The 14,842-nt window shown below is 33.3% G+C and overlaps 1 pseudogene; it reads left to right on the forward strand.

The window, feature by feature from the left end:
- Positions 1-6,147: 6,147 nt before the first annotated feature.
- LOC149156839 (putative ribose-5-phosphate isomerase 3, chloroplastic pseudogene) lies at positions 6,148-7,302 on the forward strand (annotated as a pseudogene).
- The last annotated feature ends 7,540 nt before the right edge of the window (positions 7,303-14,842 follow it).

Here is a 14,842-nt window from a genome sequence, read left to right on the forward strand (position 1 = left end):
TAAGAAATATTTAAATGTTTAAGAAATGAATTTAACGTTTGACCATTCTTAGTAATCCGGTGATATGGTGTTGATAGAATCTTGAAAATGGTTAAGGGGAAGCCATGATAGAATCTTGGAAGTGGTTAAGACTAAGGCATAATTCTTTTGGGAACTTGAATTATTTCCCATTCCCAAATTATAATGATTATATATATATATATATATATATATATATATATATATGTTGTATGCTAGAGGAATCTGATAGTTCACCTCACAGGTAGTTATTAGTGAACTTCTAAGTTTACCCAGTCACAACAAGAAGGATTTGGATTTCTCTGTTTTCTCAAAACTCACATTAACTCCATCACCAATTATCATGATAATACCTTTATTATTATCATATCTTTGAAATATTAAGACCTGTGTTGGAACTTCCTCCCTTGTCTCGTTGGGCTTGATTTGATCGAGTAATAAAAATACACCTTTGCCATGTTGGCCACTTGAACTAAGTGGTTGAGAATATTGTTGTCTTTCTAAGTTTTCACACGGGGATTTTTCGATAGAAACAATGGAAACATCTAACATGTATCTTAAATTGCGAGATGTGTAATTCATTAGTTTATGGCTTATTGGACTCACCCACATAGATCTTAATTTTAATCGTGCAACTACTTGTAATTGCTTATTCAAAACATAAAACTCAATGCAAGAAATCCATTAACATACACAATGTAGAAATAAAGATTTATTTCAGAATGCTATATGGAACTAATGTTAACTGAATTCTATATGGAACTAATATGGAATTAGTGCTAATGATCGTTGGAAGCAATGCTAACTGATCATTGGAAGTAGAAAAAATTAATGTACCCTGGAGAATCAACATGGTTTCAAAGCAGAGTTGAAGATCTAAAAACAGTGAACATGGTTTAGAGCAGGGTTGAAGATCTAAGAACAATTTGAAGTTAACGAAAGATAAGGGTGGTATTGGATTTAAGTGAATTGTCTCCGATTCCCTAAAGGCACTTGAATCCGTGACCTATTCGGTGGCCTATCTAGCTCTAAGATATGCGACGTTCTGAGAATTGTTGTCTCTACGGAGCTCTCTCTATAGTCTGCATTGAATCCAAGGCTATATTACAAATGTTAATACCCTGTATCGATGATCCAATATGGATCCAGACTCTGTGATCCATCTTGACAAAGTGTGCGAGCAAGTTCTGTGACTCTTTTATATAAGATCTGTGCGAACTCAGTGTCTCCTTTACTGCAAGCCTTCTATAGCATCTAATTTATGGGATTCCTGAGGCACAAAACTCCTGTAGATTGGTGCAAAACTCTAAGTATCATATTCCTGAGTTGCAAGGTATCAAAATTCTATGTGTGCGCTATGGAATAACACGAAGGTTAAGGCCATAATCTATAAGGAATGATGCGAAGATGAGGATCTATGTGAATAAAGAAGCTGTGAAAGAAGGACCATGATCCTAGTTCTATGATCTGAATTTCTCTGTGGTAAGGTCCTAGCTCCATGTGGCATTATATCTTTTTATCTTAAGTCGAGTCTGATAGCGATTCATGCATTATATCTCTTTAATACTCACTCGAACATTCTAAGGAGTAATAACTCTAGATGAAAGCTGAAGCTGTCATGAAATGTGCATCTCTATGGAAATATCCGTGATCGAAATTGAAGAAGGAAGGCCTCTGTTCTCCTTTTGTGACTTGACTAAACTCCTTTGAAAGGTTTAATTCGATTTCTTTCTAAGTCTCTATGTCAATACAAGCCTCTATTGCAATGTGAATTATATCCAGGTATGAGATTATCTATGGCCAGGAACAAAATGTGGCTTCGTCAGAATTGAGTGCTTCTAGTCAACTAGAGCCTCCTAAATCTACTGATGTTGCTCTTGAAAAGGCACCTTCTGTTATAGCTCAATCTGCACTGCCAACTTCAATGACAACAACCACACATGAAAGACAACTCACAGAATCCTCGTCTTTCACCAAGTCCTCCCAACAAGTATCTACTTCAAATGCTACAACACAAAAAACAGGTAATCCAAATATTTCTGAAGATAAAAAGCCTCCAACTCAATCCTCATTGCCCAAAATGCCGTGTGTTTCAACTACTGGACTAGGCCCAAATGGGAAAACAATCAGTGGATTCTTGTACAATTATAGCAGAGATGAGGTTAGTAGAGTTTGTGTGTGCCATGGCACATTCTTGTCACCTGCAAAGTTTGTGCAGCATTCAGGTCGTAAAGACCTTTCACATCCTGAAAGGCACATTGTTGTCAATCCATCCCCATCTTCAAATGAAGATGCATCAACCCTGCAATGAAAAGTTATCCAAATAAAATCTTGGATGTATACCTAAAAAAACGTTTCCCTGAAGGATTATCTCTATGCCACTTGCCCCAAAAAAGGTTTTTGAAATTGAGTGACTAGACATCCAATTTGGAAGCACTCCTCTTCTGCTCACAGAGTAGAATTTTGCTTCTAGACCTGGCAATCCCAAGATTAGGATTCACATGGCGCTATTTACGTGTTGTATTTTCCATTGCTCCTAGCAAAGGAGTTGATTCTAAAGTGTACAGGGCAATTGTAACAAAATGACATGAAATTCTGCTTGTAAATTTTGTTGAATGCAGCGAATTTTGTTGGATTCAAAGTTCTCAAACTACTATTCGCTACATATCAGCTTAAACATTTTTAGCCATCACAACTTACATCTTAAAAGTAAACTAGTACAAATTGGATTGTAATGCTAAGACATATATATCTGTCACATACTAACAAATAATATATACACCAACTATGTACTGGATTGATAGGTTGATTTTAAAGTGTACAACACAATTGTAACAAAATGACATGAGAGTCTTTCAAAAAACCGCATAGTAAATAAATATACATAATAGATGAATATATCTTTTAATTTAATGATTATATTTTCCAACAACGACACTCAAAACCACATAGTAAATAAATATACATAATAGAGGAATATATGTTTTTCTTATGACTATTATGTATTTTGAGTATTGATTGGTCTATATTAGTCAACTTTAATGGACTACCCTTCCTAGAAGTCACCATATACAGAAGTGTATAAAGACTTCTTAAGAAAAGGAACACATCATTATTGCTCCAAATTTCTCCGTAGAGCCAACTTTTCATTTCCATCATCAATTGAGAGTACCTATTTCTTGAGTCTCTGGTGTCTTCTATAGAAATAGTCTCCACCTCTATCATTTTATTGGATTCCCTAAGTTCTCTTAAATCTTCCATTATCAGGGAACTGCAACCATAGATTTTTATTATTTGAAGTGTTTCCAAATTGAAATAACTCTTTGGAAATACCTTCAATGCTGAGCATTCTACTATGATAAACGTTTCAAGTACTGGCATTGCTCCTTCCTTTACGATTGGCAACTCTTCTAATTCATGTAACCCAACAATTGAAAATATCTTCAATAAAGAAAATGCCTTCTTGTCATTGAATTCCCGAGGAAACCTCTTTAATCTAGAGCATTCAATTATTTCCAATCGTCGTAGATTGTTGAGCTTATGCAGATGTGAAAGTTCTTCCAACATATTACACTTGTATAATATAAGACTAGTTATAGTCTGAAAAGCACAAAAACTATTTTCCATTCTAACCAAGTCAGGACACTCCATGTACAGTTTTCTCATATACAGTTTTCTTAGCTTTGAAATATTATTCATGTCACTCGGCAGAGATCTCACCTTTGTGAGCTCTAACACGAGGGTGTTCATTTCAATCATATTCCCTAATGTGCCTTCCCTAATAACGCCCCCATTGTTTGTTAAATGGAGCTTGGTGAGTTGCTTTAAGTTGGCTAGACACGCTAATGCTGGCCACTTTTTTCCATTTCTTGGGCTCACCTTTTTCCCATAGATTGGTGCATCCATATATTGTCAACACTTTTTTCCATTTCTTGGGCTCACCTTTTTCCCATATATTGGTGCATCCATATATTGTCAAACCCTGTAAAGAGGTGAGCCTTGAGATGCTGCAAGGTAGATATTGCAAATGACCACATTTATCCATGGTTAGATGCCTTAAATATTTCAAATTATGAAGGCCAGACGGTAATTCCGTGATTCTAGAGCGGCTTAGATCAAGGATCTCTAGGTTTCCAAGATTTGTAAGAGATGCAGGTAGAAATTTGATGGGCATACTTGATAAAAAGAGGCATCTTAGCTATTTCAAACACCCCACACTCTCCGGTAATGACTGCACTAACGTCCCACTCAAATCCAGAACCTTAAGAGAGACCATTCTCCCAATAACTCTTTTTGGATTTTTTGTTAAACATTTGTTACCATCTATTAACAACGAACATAGTGTCGGAACTTTCGTTGACTCAGGGACTGAACACAGTTCGTTATTACTGAACAAAATCTGACTGCATCCGGAACATTCATTTTCATTCAACGTGCTCAAATCCTGACCCACATGGCAAAAGAAAGTTTCTTTGGCCTCGGCAACACGGATTCCCAAATCGTGCAGGAAGTTGTGTATCTTGAAGAAGACTGCACCCATTAATGCTTCTCACAACGGGTTCAATCAAACAATGATCTGCCAAAAGGTTGAGATAAACCCCTCCCACTGTGAATGGGTTGTAGCTAAGTTAATGGCGATCTTTTCGTGCCAGCAACCCTTCTCCCACCCACAATGGAATCACATGGTTGGCATGAATAATTTGGTCTTCTGTGAATGTTGCAGCCATGTATAGAAAGCATAATTGCAAATGAATATCACATTTAACTCATGGAATATAGATGCAAGTGTCCAATCTATGCTTTATCGTCCACTTTTGCATGCAATTTTCTTTATTGATTCTTATTTTCAATGACCATGCAATTTTACTTATTGATTCTTATTTTCAATGACCATTTACATTTATGCCTTACGGCGTTTCTTTTGCAACATGTGGTGCAAATGCTAGTTAAATTTATTTTTCTCTCATCTCATTGGTTAATTCCATTCACATCTTATTTTTGAATAATGGCTTTGGGTGCAACAAGATATTAAGCCGCGTATGGCACTGTTAAATATATAATCACTATCCTTATCTTTTATAATGGTTATTTATGTAATTTGATTGTGTATGAAAATGAACATGTTATTGCTTAATGCATGGATTAATGAGCCAAAAAGTACAAATGTCCCATCATAAAATATGGTCCTACATATAAATTAGATTTTATTATTATTTAGTAATATTTAAATTTATTTTTCTCTCATCTCATTGGTTAATTCCATTCACATCATATTTCTTAATAATGGCTTTGGCTGCAACAAGATATTAAGCCGCAGATGACACTGTTAAATATATAATCGTTGTCCTTATATTTTATTATCGTTATTTATGTAATTTGATTGTGTATGAAAATGAACATGTTATTGCTCAATGCATGGATTAATGAGCCAAAAAGTACAATGTCCCATCATAAAATATGGTCCTACATATAAATTAGATTTTAATATTATTTAGTAATATTTAAATTTTATTTTCTCTCATCTCATTGGTTAATTCCATTCACATCTTTTCTCTGAATAATGGCTTTGGCTGCAACAAGATATTAAGTGGCCCATGGTAGTGTTAAATATATAATCACTATCCTTATCTTTTATAATCTTTATTTATGTAATTTGATTGTGTGTGAAAATGAACATGTTATTGCTTAATGCATGAATTAATGAGCCAAAAAGTACAAATGTCCCATCATAAAATATGGTCCTACATATAAATTAGATTTTATTATTATTTAGTAATATTTAAATTTATTTTTCTCTCATCTCATTGGTTAATTAGGCCGATAGGCCTTTCCTATTGAAAGAGACTTTCGTCGTCTTTTTCAATCTCACGTTGACACCTGGACCGTCTACGCTTTTGATCTCCGTCTGACATTTGTGCACAGTTTTTTAGCGCGACCAGTCTGCTTTAACGCATTTTCAGGTTTTTAGCGCCACCCGTCGTCATGGTCTTCATCATCCTGTCTCGTCATGCTCTTCATCATCCTTCAGACGAAATGGTAGGAATTTCTGTTACGGTCTTCATCCTTCATAGGTATTTCTGTTATGGTCTTCGTCCTTCATGCAGAATGATATCCATTTGTGATATCAAAGATCGAATCCGAGATGGTGCAGTCAACCACTTAAATAAAAAAAGGCCAGAGGAATCGACGAGCATTATCCAGGCCCTGCAGCAATCGACATAGTTGAAGTTGTGTCCATAGTCTCAGGGTTCCATGGCCATGGCGATCGCAGCGGGAGCTGCGTTTTGTACGTTACCCTCGTTGTCCTCCTCCTTAGAATTGAATAATTGGAAGCCCTTGAATTCCAATACCCACCTTCACTTCAACCATAACAGGAGCCTAAACACTGCCAGATTATCAGTGAGAGCCATGTCCTCGTCGACCGGCGTCCTGACGCAGGATCAGTTGAAAAAATTGGCTGCAGAGAAAGCCGTGGAATATGTGGAGAGCGGCATGGTGCTGGGATTGGGCACCGGCTCCACCGCTGCCTTTGCCGTGGCTAGAATCGGGGAGCTTATGAAGGCCGGGGAGCTGAAAGACATCGTGGGCGTCCCCACCTCCAAGCGCACTGCCGAGCAGGTCGCGTCTCTAGGCATCCCCCTCTCGGTGCTTGATGATCACCCCAACATTGACCTCGCCATCGATGGCGCCGACGAGGTCGACCCGGAGCTCAACCTCGTCAAGGGCCGTGGTGGCGCGTTGCTCCGAGAGAAGATGGTGGAGGCTACCTCCGCAAAGTTCGTGGTCATCGTCGACGAATCGAAGCTCGTCAGTGGCCTCGGCGGCAGCGGCCTGGCAATGCCTGTGGAGGTGGTGCCCTTCTGTTGGAAGTACAATGCTTCGAGGCTGCAATCCCTCTTTCAGGCCGAGGGCTGCGAGGCGAAGCTCAGGATGGACGGTGACAAGCCGTACGTTACGAATAACGCCAATTACATCGTGGATTTGTATTTCAAGACTCCGATCAAAGATTCGAGGGCCGCGGCTAAAGCCATGCTGGCTTTCGAAGGCGTGGTCGAGCACGGGCTCTTCTTGGATATGGCCACGACTGTAATCATTGCTGGGGCGGAAGGTGTTAGGGTCAATACCAAGTGAGAAATTTTTGGGTTGCCGTGATGACTGTCGGTGTCCGGGTAGCTTTCTGTAATCAGCTAGAAATAAATGCAATATAAATATTGCATGCATTTGTATCGAGTTAGCAGGTAATTGTTTGACTAAATTCAAATCGTTTAGGCCATATGGGGCTTTGGGTCACTGTACCTATTTGGCATGAGACCAAGTGTTTCCTTTCTACAATATCTTACATTGAACGACGTATACAGTTTCTCTGAAAAGCCTGCAAATGTTGAAAAAGTTGTTTGAAATTAGCAAATGACAAATTTTTCTATCCAGTTATTATTCAATTTCAGAGGCAGAGTTGCCGGACGTTTCTTTGTGATGTTTTTGCCCTTTAAACGCAACATTTGCCATCTTGTTCTACTATCTGCTGTTTAAATGTTTATCAATTAAGCTTGTTCCATTTCAGTAGAAACATCTGGTATTGGATGTATCAAATATATTTAAATTGATTATCATTTTACACTGGTCAAAAATATTGTTGCTCAAACCAATCTCTTTCACTTAAATTTGATGCTTCATTTCATAGGATTAGAAAAGTATTTCCTGAATTTGTTTATCATTTTACACTGGTCAAAAATATTGGTGCTCTAACTAAACTATTGTTCTTAAATTTGATGCTTCATGTCATAGGTTTAGAACAATATTTTGTGATTTTTCTTATCTATTTGCATTAGCAGACAGCAGTCTTAAAATGATGCACTAAGTTAGCCCATAAATTTGAATTTTCCTCCAACGTACTTGCGAGTATGCTGGTTACCAGTGGCAAATTGGAATCTTTTACCGCATTTATCTGTGATTGATAATTTGTTCTTTGGATTATTTGCAATATGTTTTGCCAATTGTGCCATCTGACCATGGAACATCTTTCATTCCTAACTACAAAGTGGTATATTTATTTTCAGAAAAACCACTTGTTGTTTGAGCTTTCTGGGTACAAACTGCGTAATGTTTTTTGGACATTTCACATGTTTTTACATATTTTATATCCAGAAAGGTCAAGCAACATGATGACTAACTGTGAAAACTTATACACTCAAACCATTTGTACTTTTTGCATAACAGCTCCAAGATCTTCCCAAGCTCTTCTGGTAAAAGGTAAACTGCTTTTCCTACGTATGGCCATTGCATATGTGGTGCATAATGTTCAAGGATCGCTAAAGATTGCTTGTGAACTTATAAGTGTGGTAGCTCCCCATGTCAATCCTTTGGAGTATTTCTAGAGCCGGATAAAATTCTTAATGCAGCATTGGAAAACTTTAGCATTGCATATTTGCAGATTTTTGGTTGAGTGAAATCTGTTTTTAAATGGTCTTTGAAGGTTCAGGAACAGGAACCATCTTCAAAACACCAGAGATGTTAATTCAACAATCTTTTTTGACAATATTGTATGCCAAAATAAGGATTTTGTGTATAAACTGTTAGTTCATCATTAAATTATAGTCTAAACATATGACCTACTTGGTATCAGTCTGAAAAAATATTGGATTCTATTCAGCTGCGCTGAGAATCATCTATTATGATGTTTCTGAGCCACATTAGTGTTTGTAGGTTTGTGGATAATGCAAATCCAATGAGAGATGGGGTTCATGTTTTTCTTGTTCTTAAATTTGACATAGCCTTGAAACTTTCCTTTCAGTTAGGAGCAGGTCAATAGGAAATTTTCCAACTGAGGCACTGCAAAAGTCTAGAGGCACATGAACAAATAATTTGAGAATAAATTCCTGAAAGATCTAGCGAAATAGTTTTTGAATGACCTTGTGAGAATTGCGGTGATTGTGGAATACACAGTCGGTCTCTCTTTTTTAATTCCAAGCATTGATAAAAACATGTGACAACACTGATTACTTGTCTCAGTTTCCAACTATCTTCTTCGTCATTCCTTAAAAGCATCTTGTGCATGTATTTGGGTCTCGTAGATTGGGTTTTACCACATCTTACTGTGTTTACAATGTTTTTTTATACACATCCTTTTGACATTTTAGCTACTTCTTACCATGGTTATTCTTTTTTTTGTTGGATGTGACTCAAGTGCCATTAACCCACTTTGGTCATATGTGGACATTAAAAGAACCTTTTTCATGTATCTACACAGAAAATTTAAAAACAACATGTATTTTCACTACCAATATACTGACCTCACAATCTGAGCCATTGTTTCCATCGCAGAGGCTACCTGCAATGCTTCCAATGCATCCAGGTAAGCTTGGTCCTGCCTCTGCAAATCTTCCTGCACATTTTTCATTTATTAGTCATCAAGGTCTCTCAAACCCTCTTTGCATCCAACAAAAATTCATGAGCAAACTAATCATGTATAAAAGGATTTAAGACATTCAGTAAAACTTTCTCTGTCACTAAATACACCCTCTAAACATACGTCCAACAAAGCCCACAACTAATATCAAGGAAACCTCATGGTATCCAGCAAGAATTGGTGATGAGCACCTTTCATTCATACATCACGGCTTTGCAAGCCCTCATTACACCAAACAAGAATTCGTGACAAGATATCCAGTAGTGTTCTTGAATTTTTCGTTGGGTAAAGAAATTAAGAATTCGCGGATTCTTTTTTTCTGTTCTGGTCAATTTGCTCATGCTACATTCGACCTGACTGACGGGTTTTTGTATAAAGACTCTTATTCAGGGTAAATATATTGGAATTTGCCACAGCATAGGAATCTGCGCACGCGTTTGGAGCCTCATTTTTTCGGTATCTGTGTGGGTCTATTTTTCTTTCAGTCATGAATCAAAATTTTCTATTTGAACGAGTCGAACTGTCCGCTACAAAAATTAGTGACAAAATCGGTATAAATTTAGGTTTGCAACCGTGGAGTTGTTGTTAATCTCGTTCAGAAAGAAATCTTGCAAAGTGCGTCGACTGAGAAGTTCGGCTCTGTTAGCTTTTCAGATGGTAGAATTTTATAAAGCTTCTTGTTGTCCCGTGTGTTGAAATTGGATCCCCAAAAGCCACTCGAACCGTGTTTCTGCAAAATAACCATCATATTTTGATTGATTGAGCGGTTGTAGAATTAGGTTTATAAAATGAACCCAGATTGTCAAAATATCAATCATAGTACTGAATTGTGAACTCTGACACTTTGTATCCTCGGATTTTGGCAACTTTAGAGGGATTTGTTGCAAAACTTCAGTTCTTCATGGAACTATGACTAACACATCATTTCCGCCCAAATTTTACCGTATCAATCAAAAACTTGTTAGTTCGGGATGATAGTTAGTGCACACCTCCCGTGTGTGCTTGTTGTCACGTTTAACTGCAATGGCATACCTAACAAACATCTTCTCACAAGGTAGAGCCAATATATTTGACTATTATATTTTTGAGTAAGTAGATAAATTCAACTTCTTTTGGCAGAAATTATTCTTCAAATTTAGTAAGAATTCTGTTTCACGTTGGAGCTCTAGATGATTGATGGGAATTTTGATCCCGAAACTCTTCCTTCCAGGGTTTTGGTCTGTTTTAAGATGATCTATATTGTTTTTTGTGAAATCAGAATATTTATATTATGATTAAAAACATGAGCATACATTACCAAATGTTTCTATTGGTCTGTCACTCGGAAACCAGACCAATAGCATAGACCCAATTGAGGATTTGATAATGCAAAAGCTGCTAGGAGTGCTACATAGAAAACATAATAATATAATGCTCCTCCTCTTTATCATTTTTCCAATTTTCATACTATTTATGCAATTGAGAATTTGTGATTATTTAATATTCTTAGTTTGAATATTTGTGATTGAGAATTTGTAATTATTTAATATTCTTAGTTTGAATATTTGTGATTATTTCACTCTTCAATTACTAGCCAAACTCATCCTGGCCTTCATTTTTGTTATGGGGGTCCTTCATTTTTATGAGCTGAATACATATCTATAAATGCATTTTTTTATCATTTTTCCAATTTTCATACTATTTATGCAATTGAGAATTTGTGATTATTTAATATTCTTAGTTTGAATATTTGTGATTATTTCACCCTTCAATTACTAGCCAAACTCATCCTGGCCTTCATTTTTGTTATGGGGGTCCTTCATTTTTATGAGCTGAATACATATCTATAAATGCATTTTTTTAATCATTTTTCCAATTTTCATACTATTTTTCTAATTTAAAAAATCTATCGGCCTCTTCTTGCACTTTTTAGGGCAATTGCTAGTTCCATTCACATCATCTTGAATGATGGCTTTGGTTGCAACAAGATATTAAGTTGCCGCTGATGATACTGTTAAATATATAATCGTTGTCCTTATCTTTTATAATGGTTATTTATGTAATTTGATTGTGTATAAAAATGAACATGCTATTGCTCAATGCATGGATTCATGAGCCAAAAAGTACAATGTCCCATCATAAAATATGGTCCTACATATAAATTAGATTTTATTATTATTTAGTAATATTTAAATTTATTTTTCTCTCATCTCATTGCTTAATTCCATTCACATCTTATTTATGAATAATGGCTTTGGCTGCAACAAGATATTAAGCCACGGATGATACTGTTAAATATATAATGACAATGCTTATCTTTTATAATCGTTATGTACCCTACTACATTTATTTTCGTCTTGTAAATATTTTCACCAAAGTGTCATGGCTTGATTCATTATTCTTATTATATTTTTTTGGTTCAAACTATAACCTGAATTGACTTGCACCATCCAACATAAACTTTATTTTTAATAATGAGACAAGTAACTTTAAATGAAAATATCCAAATTCAATATTTTTAATTTTAAATAAAATTTCCAATGTATTCAATTACTTTGAAAGTGGCTTTAAAAAATATTAATAATGTGATGTCATTTGAAAAGAATTAAACATAACATCATTGCGTATTAAGATGCAAACTAGCAACCACAAATTTTCTCATCGAAGAGTAAAAGGAAAGGAAGTGTTTAAGATTTTCTTTTATATATAGTATACTAAATTTCACGAGAATTGGTTTTTTATTCATATATATATATATATATATATATATATATATAAACAATTTGGCATGTGCTAACCGAATAAAATATTAAAAACCTTTTAGTGTCAATATTATATGTCAATAAAAAACAAATCTAAATAAATTTTGGTGTCAAAATTATACCGAGATATTGACCATTTGTTTATTTTAATAAAATATGAATATAGTCCAAGCTATAATGGTCATTTACGCATCAAATATGACGACATTATCTCTCCAGAAGAAAAATCCAAAGAACAATGGAATGATTATACTATCCCAACTCTCATTTATTTAAATAATTTTTTAATCATATAAATATGTATTAAGTAGTTTAATCATAAATAAATAAAAAAAATCCAATATTTTTTTCACAATTTAATAAGATTTTGTGGCACATTATTATTTTATTTTTCTAGAATTATGAATTACACTTAATTTTGATTTTGATGAGTAATATCTAAACATTAAATTTATAAACAATTATTTTTATTGCTGTAATTTTTTACATTTCTAATTTTTTTTTATTAAAAATCAAATACATTTAGAAAATAATTTATTATAGATGTTATATTTTTTTTTAAATCATTTAAAGCTCAACTTTTATTTATCTTTTTATTCATCCATAATGTTATATTTTTCCTTTTAGTAGACTAATTAACAAAGGAGATATAGAGAGCATTTATTCTATTTTTGTTTTAACACACACACATATATATATCACTTTTAAAAATAATTTTAAGTATTATTAAAAATGATATATTTTCTTATTTAAAAAAAAAAAATCATTATATTTAGTTGTTAATAGGTAATGAAAATAGTTATTTGTGAATTTTAGTTAATAGAGTTATTATTATTATTTAGAGAAAATCTTGTTATTTGAAATAACTTACTAATGATTTACAGAGTTTCTTTTCATTTGAGGAAGATGAATTCTTAGGCAATCAAAAAGTAGTTTTAGGTCTTACTTCAAGATCAAATGTGGTTTCGGCCTAATAATATTTTCAACAAAACTAATCTTCCTTTTGATTATGGCTCATATTACTTTTAATGAAATTATGTATTTTCTAAGCCTAATGAACTCAAGTACTCAGAAGAATAGAATCCAAGTGAAGTGAGAATTAAACTCACTAGCTACCACTTAAATTATTATCTTTAAACCAATTTCAAATATATAAATCTTTAAACCAATTTCAAATATATAACCTATCTGTCTTACATTCTTGTCTTGATTAACTTTCAATTTAAAAACTTGCCAAATATATTATCATATCTCATCATCATAAGTTTAGATAAATATAAATTTTCAACTCTTTAGTTCACACTTATATCAAAGTTAGATCAATTTCATAGCCAATAGGTATGTATATAGTACAAATTAATAATAAAAAATAACATATTTAACAATAACATATAGTTTAATTTAGCCATATTTAAACTAAACTATTTTAATTTAGCTATATTTAAACTAAATCCCAAAGACTAGCTACTATGTAGCACTTGTTAAATAATATATCTATAAAAATTAAACCGAAAACATAAATTCTACATGAATCCTAGAAATATTTGTTATTATAAATAAGATAAACATTATAAAACAATACACTTATAATGTAAATCATAATTATTCTGAAAACGAATAATAACATAGAATGACATCTATAAATTTCTAAATAATATATATATAGTTTTGTATTTTTATAACACCATAAAGTTTAATTTTTATTATTAAAATCTAAACACCTATATAAGAGTAAATTATAACACTTAAACAGAAAAATCTCCTTACACATAATATTTCATTTACTTAACTCTAACTAATTAAATTATTTTATAAAACAAATTATTATATAAAATAAAAATATATAATAAAATTAGTATTAAATAAAATAAAACAAATCATTATATAAAATTATAATAATAACATAAAATAATCAGAAACCATAAATAAATTCTGATATTTGAAAACACTATACCATTATATTAAAATAAAGCAAGAACACTGTAACATTATATTAAAAAAAGAAGGGAAACAAACTTGTGTTATAAGCCAAGCCGGCAACCTACCAACCTCTGACAAAATGGAATAAAAATGGAAAAGACGAAAATTTCGACGCGCTGAGGGTTCGTGTATTTGAAAAATTGAGAACATTGCAATATATATATATAGTCTAGGAATTATATTTATTTATTTAGTCTAGGAATTTGTAATTAAGTAGGTTTTGTATTTTTTATTATAATCTTATCAATATAATTTTTAGTTGAGGATTGGGTTGATGGGATACTAATGAGGTTTTAAATCAGTGATTATTAGTGAGGAGTGTTTTAATAGTGTCAAGGTGTTTTTATGGTTTTAGGTTATGTTTTAATGTGAATTGAATTTTGAAAAATTCTTCATTTTTCACTATTAGATTTAATTTTTTTGGGCTTAAAAAATTGAAGGATATGTGGTTAAGCTTTAATCTATTTAAGAATATATAGGTCACAAGATCATTTAATATAATCATTTTTTTGTGCAACCATTAGTTTGACCACTAAGTCTAGGTGCCTTTATGGCTTTAGGTTAGACTTTTCTGACATTTGAACCTTGTCAAGTGATTAAAAACTCATTGCTTTCTACCATTAAATTCAACCCCTTTGAGATTTTAAAATATTCATATTTAAATTAAAAAATAAAACCAAAAAACCAATAAATTATT

This window comes from Pinus tabuliformis, chromosome 9, assembly GCF_031772625.1.
Source record: "Pinus tabuliformis cultivar Carrire ecotype Pingquan chromosome 9, CPIR1, whole genome shotgun sequence".
NCBI classification, from domain to species: domain Eukaryota; kingdom Viridiplantae; phylum Streptophyta; class Pinopsida; order Pinales; family Pinaceae; genus Pinus; species Pinus tabuliformis.